An 8,673-nucleotide genomic window follows, 5' to 3' on the forward strand; every position below is an offset into this window, starting at 1 on the left:
GCACCGCGCTCAGCCAGTGAGCGGGAACCGGTCTCCACATGGGATCCGAACTCTCGGCGGGCCCTTTATTTTCAATCCTTAATTGTGGTAAAATACACAATAAAACTTATCATCTTAACCATTTTTAAGTGTACAATTCACATTATTTGCAACCAATCTCCACATCTTTTTTATCTTGCAAAACCCGTAAACAACTCCCCATTTCCCCCTCCCTGCAGCCCCTACTTTTCTGTTTCTATGAGTTTGAATACTTCATACAGTGTTTGTCTTCTAGTGACAGGTTTATTTCAGTTAGCAAATGTACTGCTGCCCTTCCAGACACTGCGTGCCTAATGTCAAAGCCTGTGTCCAGGCTGTACTACCACACACTCATAGTACTTCTTTACCCTCCAGACTAAATGATCTCACATCGTTTTAAGTAGATCCTCCAAAAAGCTTTAGGCATTTCAGAAGAGGCTGCAGGCCTGTCTTCTCTGTAAAACATCAATGACCTAAATCTACACCAAACCCACAGTTTTTATGACAAAATTGTATGAAAGAGAACTAAAGAGTAACTAATGAATCTATGAATTTGTGCCTTGTCTCTACACACTTTCAAATACTACCAAATATTCCAAAACCACTCCCCCACAGCGTCATTCCAGCTACTCCTGGTAAATGGCAAACAGTGATGTTTCCCCTTTCTGATTGTCCCTACCTACTTTCTGGATAATATTCATTTCACACTTAATAATATGTCTATCATATTGTTTTCTAATTGTCCCTCCTGCACACATTACCAGCAAAATGCTTAGGGAAAGTGTCTTATACTTCTTTTACAAACTTTGAAGTGCTAAGTACACAATAAATATTCTACTGAAATGTATGATAAATTGACTTAAACCAAAAAGAAAACATCAAAACCAGAGAACAGTAAAAATAAATAGTTTTATTGTTGAAAATTACATCTTATAAAAATAATTAAGCACTGAGATGATACAGGAGCCCTGTTTAAAATCAGTAGCTAAAAGGTAAAAATAATATTCTTCTGTAGGGTTAAGTTTCTAATTAGATTTAATAAAGTATGCACAGTAAAATTAATTAAAATTAAAAGTTAACCACTATAAGAACAGAAATAGAGTATATAGAGGAATACATCCTCCAAACAAGTGGAAAGGAAAAAGCGAAAAGAGAAAACAAAACAAAATACCAAAAACTCAATATGAAAAAAGGGAAGGACGAGGGGGAGATGTACAGAGTGTAAGATGGTAAAAAAAAGCCCAAAGTCATTCACTCAACAATTATATTGGGCTGGCCGGTGAGCTCAGTTGGTTAGAGCACAGCGTTATAACGCCAAGGTCAAGGGTTCGGATTCCAGTACAGACCAGCTGCCAAAAAAAAAAAAATATATATATATATATATAGATAGATAGATAGATAGATAGAGAGAGAGAGAGAGAGAGAGAGAGATTATGGAGTGCCTACTAAAAGCCAGATATAGTCTTAGGCACTAGGGATACAGCAGTAAACAAAACAGAAAAATATCTGTCTTCATGAAGTTTCTATTCCAGTGGGAGGAAACACAATAAACCAGACAAATGAGTAAATCACATGGCATGTCACATTATGATAAACTCAAGGACAACGAATGAGATGGATATGTTAAGAAGGACAGGACAAGACAGCTTGTCAGGGAAGGACTTACTGAGAAGGCAATATTTAAAAAAACAGGAGGGAGGTAAGGGATTGAGCCATGTGGACATATGGGGAACACCATTCCAGGCACAGGAACAGCAAGTGCAAATATCCTGGGTAGGAGGTACTCGAGGAGGCCATATAGGAGAGCAATCAGGACACTAGTAAGAGATGAGATCACAGGTGAAACAGGACCAAGTCATATAGGACACTGGAGGCCACTCTAAAGACCTGGCTTTTACCCTGAGTGAAATAGGTCGTCTTTGAAGGACTTTCTTAGAGTTAAGAGATGACCTGATTTATTTTTTTAGGAGGATCACTCTAGACGCTGTGATGTGAACAGACTGAAAGACGAAAAAGCTGAGACTAGTTCGGTGGTCGCTGCAGTAAACCAGATGAGAGACAATCGTAACCCGGACATGTGAAGGTGGTGAGAAGGGATTTGGAGTCTGGACAGATTCTGAAGGTGGAGTCCATAGGATTTGCTGATATGTGAAGATGATTCAAGGATAACTCCAAAGGTTTTGACCCAAACAAGTGTCTCAGCAGTGACAATGAATGCAAACATAATAAATCTGCCAGCCAAAAGGGAGAAACTGTCAGCTAGGATTTGAAAAACAAAATCAATCCCCAGCGCTGTGTTAACAGCAGCACACAATATTTGAGCATACAGAAAAGTTAAAACTAAAAACACAAAGGGCTGGCTGTGAGCTCCCTTGGTTAGAGCGCGGTGCTGATAACACCAAGGCCCAGGGTTCGGATCCCCAGACCAGCCAGCCGCCAAAAATAAGATAAAAACATTAAAAGATAAAAAAAGTTCTGAGGCAAACATCCAAAGACTGTGGCCATGGCTAAAGTCAGACCAAAGGGACCTCCCCCGTCTCTAACGTGTGTCAACCCTGCCTTCCCACAGGACCGCTTCTTCGAGGACAGGGATGTCACGCTCCAGGTGCATCTATGCACGAGACGGAACAGTCCCCAGGGGGTCGTGAGCCCCTTGCAAGCGTTTTTATTTTGCATGTTCTCCACCCACATCACAAACGCGAATGGATCTGGAAGGGTGGGGCTGGTCCTCTGAGGTGACAGCAAGTTAAGTCCTAGGTCGCCTGTACCCGATGTCCCCCTTCCACCGCGACGCGCCAACACTCCGCGAGAAGCTCAGAGCCCGGGGGGTCACGCGGGGCCTGTCCTGGGGCCGATTCCTGCAGGCCCGGCCCGGCCCCCGCCCCGCACCCTCACCCGCTCCGGCCGCCGGGGCTGGGCGGGGTCGGAGCCACAGGACGCAGGCAGCGCCCGGCTCTGGCAACCTGGGAGGCGTCTTGGAAAGGAAGAGAAGACCGAGAGCGCTGCAGAGGGGACGCGCCGGACCCCCTCCGCGGTCCACACCCTCCGCCGCTCACCTGCCCGCGGCCGGCCCGGCTGGTCTCCGTGCGGCCCCTCGCGAGCGCCGTCCCCTGCGAGGCTTCCGGCTCCGGCCGGAAGTGCTGTGGGAGGGCAGGAAGTCCCGCCTCCGCGGGGATGAGCGACGGCCGCTGGCCCGCCCACCCGAGCCCGAGCCCCGCCCCGCGCTGCCCCAGAGATTCCCCGAGGCCGAGATGACACAGCCACCCCGTGAACGCGCGGGTTCCAGCCTACTTGATGTCACGGCAGCGAGTGACAGTCCTAGGTGAGATGCAGTTCCATGTTGAAGGAGAGTCTACCACGTTAAGAGTAGGTGGTGGACACAGAATAAGAATGCACAGGGTTGATGCCTCCAAAACTGGGGAAAACTACTTAAACTAAGGCAGCATGAAAGAAAATGCAGAGGGGACACGGGGGATGATCGCAATTTGTGGTCGTGGGCACGCTGCCATCTTGGGCACGAGTGGTGACAGTCAGCTTTGTACCCCATGAATATTCATAACCTATAAAAATAAGTAAAAAATTGTTTAGAAAGTAAATGCAGTAATAGGGAAAAAGCAGTGGGAAAAGCAGCTACCTTAGACGTTAATTTCTGTGCATCAGTTTTCTCATGTGTTAAAAACGCTCGCGTGCACAAGCGCTTAGCAGTAGGGTCTGGCACACGATTAAAGCACACAATACCTTTAACCCAACCGAAGGGAAACTGAACAACTCTTAAGGGAGGTGACATTCATGCTGAATGTTAAGGTGGAGCAGGTTTCAACAGGTAGAGATGATAGCTGTTGTCAATCTGTTAATTAATGAAAGGACGCAGGCTGAGAAAACGTGTTCCCTAAAACAAACTTGGAGAAGCATTGCTGTTTGGAATACCATGTGTAAGAAGGGAACGTTTCACTCTTGGTTGGAGGATCTGGGCCATGTGGGTCATGTTGATGCTTTTCCAGTCCAGGTATAGAGCTTCAAATAAAAGGCAGATATAACATCCCACATTTGTTTTAACTTTATAGTTTGTTACCGGCTCCCAAAATTTGGCTGCTCTCCGTTCAGAAACAAAAGACTTGTTAGTCCCAAATGTTGGTACAAGGTAGAAAGCTTTATAATCAGATATCTGAGGAGACAGCTAAATTACAACTGTCTTGGAGCTTTAAGTTTTCAGGGGGTGGAGGTAGGGTTATATAAATTAAAAGGACAAAGGGAGAAGTGTATTGAAAAATGCAGCAGGGATAGGGTTGGTGACTATGTGTGGATCAGCATGTCTTAATCTTCATGCTTGGGCTCAGTCCTGTGAAGCCTGGAGTCAGACTTCCTGGCTCTGGCTTTATCTCCTTCCCAGAACACCTGTAACGTCAAACAAGACTGTTGGTTTTGCAAGTTGCTGAGTTATGGCCTTGCTTGATTACTCCTACAAACTGCAGTGATTGTTCATTGTTCAAGTTGAGTTCTTTCCTCAGCATTAAGCTCTCACTAACATGGCTGCCCTTATGCTAAGTTAATATTTGCAATGCTCTATGAAGTTTTCAAGGAATCAAGAACTTGGAGTCTGTTTCATAGCCCAGGCCTGGGCCTACTTCATTTAACTTTCATCTAAACTCCATCAAATCTAGGGCCAGCCCGTGGCTCACTTGGGAGAGTGTGGTGCTGCTGACACCCAGGCCACGGGTTCGGATCCCTATATAGGGATGGCTGGTTAGTTCACTTGGAGAGCGTGGTGCTGACAACACCAAGTCAAGGGTTAAGATCCCTTTACCAGTCATCTTTAAAAAAATAAATAAATAAACTCCACCAAATCTTATGGTATACCTGTCTCTTCCCTTTTTTTAAGATTACCCCAGTTCCTCTAGTGTGTGGTCTCCTTCGTTTCAGCAAGTTAATAAACATAGCTTCATTAGACTACAGGTTTGTCTCTGATGGTTTTTATGAGATGGCCTTTATCACTGTTTATTTGAACTAAGCCTCCTGCACTGGTGAAGGCTGGCAGACACCTTCAGCCCTGAGACAAAACCTGAAGCAGAATAAAGATACGTTATTTACTGACACTCATCTGTGCCCTCAAAAGAACTGTGGGCTTTTTAATTTGAAAGTTTTTAAGTTACCTTTTGGCAGAGAACAGCCACAGTTTTGGAAGATTATTCTCATCTACGAAATTCAGACCAACCCCACAACATATATAAAACATGTCTCTGGGCCGGCCGGTGCCTCACTCAGGAGAGTGTGGTGCTGATAACACCAAGGCCATGGGTTCGGATCCCTATATAGGGATGGCCGGTTAGCTCACTGGGTGAGTGTGGTGTTGACAACACCAAGTCAAGGGTTAAGATCCCCTTACCAGTCACCTTTTTAAAAAAATAAATAATATGGGCCGAGCCCGTGGTGCACTCGGGAGAGTGCGGTGCTGGGAGCACAGCAGCACTCCTGATTTCAACACTGTAGAAAAAAGCTCAGACTTAAAAATCAAATATTTGCACTATAATCCATTTAGAGTCTCATCGTTCACACATTAAGTAAATATTTAGTGAGTGCTAGCTCTGCACCAAACACTATTTTTAGGCACTATTTTTGGAGATCTAGCAGTGAAAATGAAATACAGTGTTCCAGTGCGGGAGAAATTTATGTTGTAATGATGTGAGACAGATGATACCTAAACAAAGAAGATAATTTCGGGTTGTACTAAGTGCAATGAAGAAATACATGGTGATATGATGGGAGAGGGCAACCGGCTTAAAGCAGGAAGGTAAAAGGAGAACTTTTGTGTGTGTGTGCGTGTTTTGGGCGGCTAGCCAGTAAGGGGATCCGAACCCTTGGGAACTTTAAAGGTGACATGTGAACTGATAGCTGCAAAATAAAAAGGACCTAGCAATGGAGTAAAACTGGAGAAAGAGCATCAGAGGCCTAGAGGACAGCAAATATGAAAGTCCTGAGATGTGGAATACTGATTTACAGTTTTTAAAGATCTTTCTAGTGCATTAGGTTAAAAGGCAGGATAGAGGGAAGAGGGTGGGCAGAGAGGTCAGCTAAGAGCTACTGGAGGTGTTTCATTTAAGGCACAAAAGAAAAAGGTGGCTGAAACCAGAGAGGCCGGAGCAAAACCGTGAGACTGAACTTCTGACACCTTCTGACATGCACCTGTCCCTCTTGGCAGGCTGATTGCCGCTGCCGAGAGGTCAAACAAGAGGAGAGAGAACTGTCCATTTGATTTTGCAAGATAAATGTTGGGGTCCTTAACAAGCGTAGTTTTGGTGGAGTGGTGGATGTGAAGCCAGACTGGAGTGAGTTGAAGAGAAAAGGAAGTTGAGGCAGGAAACCCCAGATGACTTTTTTTTGCAGCTGGCTAGTCTGGGTATCAGAACCCATGACCTTGGTGTTATAAGGCTGTGTTCTAAGCAACCGAGTCAGCCAAGAAGTGACCTTGTAATTGCTGTATTCAGTTGACATTTTTTCAGTCGGTATCCTTCTGGACTCGGGAGAGTGTGGTTCTGATAACACCAAGGCCATGAGTTCGGATCCCTATATAGGGATGGCCAGTTAGTTCACATGGGAGAGCATGGTGCTGACTACACCAAGTCAAGGGTTAAGATCCCCTTACCAGTCATCTTTTAAAAAAGAAAAAAGAAGTCTAAAATCTGGTGGTGGTGACAGTGACCCAGGGGTCTCACACTGTAAGATGGTGGAAGCAGAGAGAGCAGAGAGAGGAAAAGGCAGACTCTCCTCTCCTTTTAAAGCCCTCAGAACCACACCCCTAACCACCATTATTAATCCATTCACTCCTGCACGGTCCTACCATCCAATCCTACCAACCTCTTCAAGGCTCCACCTTTCGATGACCATCATAGGATTTCCCACCCTCTTAACAGTCACAGTGGGGGCCAAGTTTCTAATACATAAAAGTTGGGGGACATAATTCAAGCCTCAGTGGGTTTGGGGGGACAGAGTTCAATCCACAACGGCTGGTCTCTTCTTCCTTCCTGGGTTCCTCATTCCTTTGATTCCTTCGTCCTGGCATCTGTCCCTGCCTACTGCTCCTCTTGTCCTACGCACTCTCTCAGTGAACAATCTATTTTCTTGATTTTTGTTGCTGTGGCCATGACACCTGTTTTAGTACAGAAGCCCTTTGGAGTTGTGGGGTAACTTAAAAGAAGATCAACACCAGTTAAACCCACTGAATTTTGGGAAATTTGATTCCATAGTGTCCACCTAGACACCATAGGAGTTGAGGCTATGAATAATTCTTCATAAGGACGTTTTGAAAAGGTTTATATTTAAAAAAGAATTCAAAAGCTAATTCTCTAATTGAAATATTTCACAATCTTCTTCCAGATCCATCCTCTCTGCTCTGTCACAAGGAGCAGTCAGTCTTCCACGGGGAGCTTCACAATGTCAGATATTCATCATGCAAAGCCATCTCCAGCCTTCTTTTTATGAACTTTTTTTTTTTTTTAAAAAAGATGACCGGTAAGGGGATCTTAACCCTTGACTTGGTGTTGTCAGCACCACGCTCAGCCAGTGAGCGAACCGACCATCCCTATATAGGATCCGAACCCTTGGCCTTGGTGTTATCAGCACCGCACTCTCCCGAGTGAGCCACGGGCCGGCCTTTTTATGAACTTTTGACACCTTCTGACATGCACCTTTTCCTCTTGTCATGCTGGTTGAGATGGTTTATTTTTTGTGTCAACTTGGCTAGGTCAGCCTACCTAGATATTTAGTCAAACACCAGTCTAGATGTTGACATGAAGGTATTTTTTAGGTGAGATTAATATTTAAATCTGTAAACTTTGATTTGTTTTTGGTGGCTGGCTGTTTGACCTTGGTGTTCTAACACCATGCTCTAACCAACTGAGCTAACTGGCCAGCCTCAGTAGACTTTGAATAAAGCAGATTACCCTCCATGATAGGAGTTAAGCCTCATCCAATTAGTTGAAAACCTTAAGAGAAAAAGTTTCATCTCCGGATCCGAACCCGGGGCCTTGGTGTTATCAGCACCACACTCTCCCGAGTGAGCCACGGGCCGGCCTTTTTATGAACTTTTGACACCTTCTGACATGCACCTTTTCCTCTTGTCATGCTGGTTGAGATGGTTTATTTTTTGTGTCAACTTGGCTAGGTCAGCCTACCTAGATATTTAGTCAAACACCAGTCTATATGTTGACATGAAGGTATTTTTTAGGTGAGATTAATATTTAAATCTGTAAACTTTGATTTGTTTTTGGTGGCTGGCTGTTTGACCTTGGTGTTCTAACACCATGCTCTAACCAACTGAGCTAACTGGCCAGCCTCAGTAGACTTTGAATAAAGCAGATTACCCTCCATGATAGGAGTTAAGCCTCATCCAATTAGTTGAAAACCTTAAGAGAAAAAGTTTCATCTCCCCTGGCCCCCGCCACGGGAAATTCTGCCTCCAGATGTCCTTTGGACTCTAGTTACACCAAACAACTCTTCCCTGAGTCTCCAGCCTGCCTGCAGGTCTCCCTACATATTTTGGAGTTGCCCACCTCCATGAGCACATGAGCCAACTCTTTTTTTTTTTTTTTTTTTTTTTTTTTTTTGTCTTTTTCCGTGTCCGGCAACGGATCGCAACCCTCAGTGTTGCCCCCCGTACCG

Source organism: Galeopterus variegatus, unplaced genomic scaffold (genome assembly GCF_000696425.1).
Source record: "Galeopterus variegatus unplaced genomic scaffold, G_variegatus-3.0.2 Scaffold2288, whole genome shotgun sequence".
Taxonomy (NCBI): domain Eukaryota; kingdom Metazoa; phylum Chordata; class Mammalia; order Dermoptera; family Cynocephalidae; genus Galeopterus; species Galeopterus variegatus.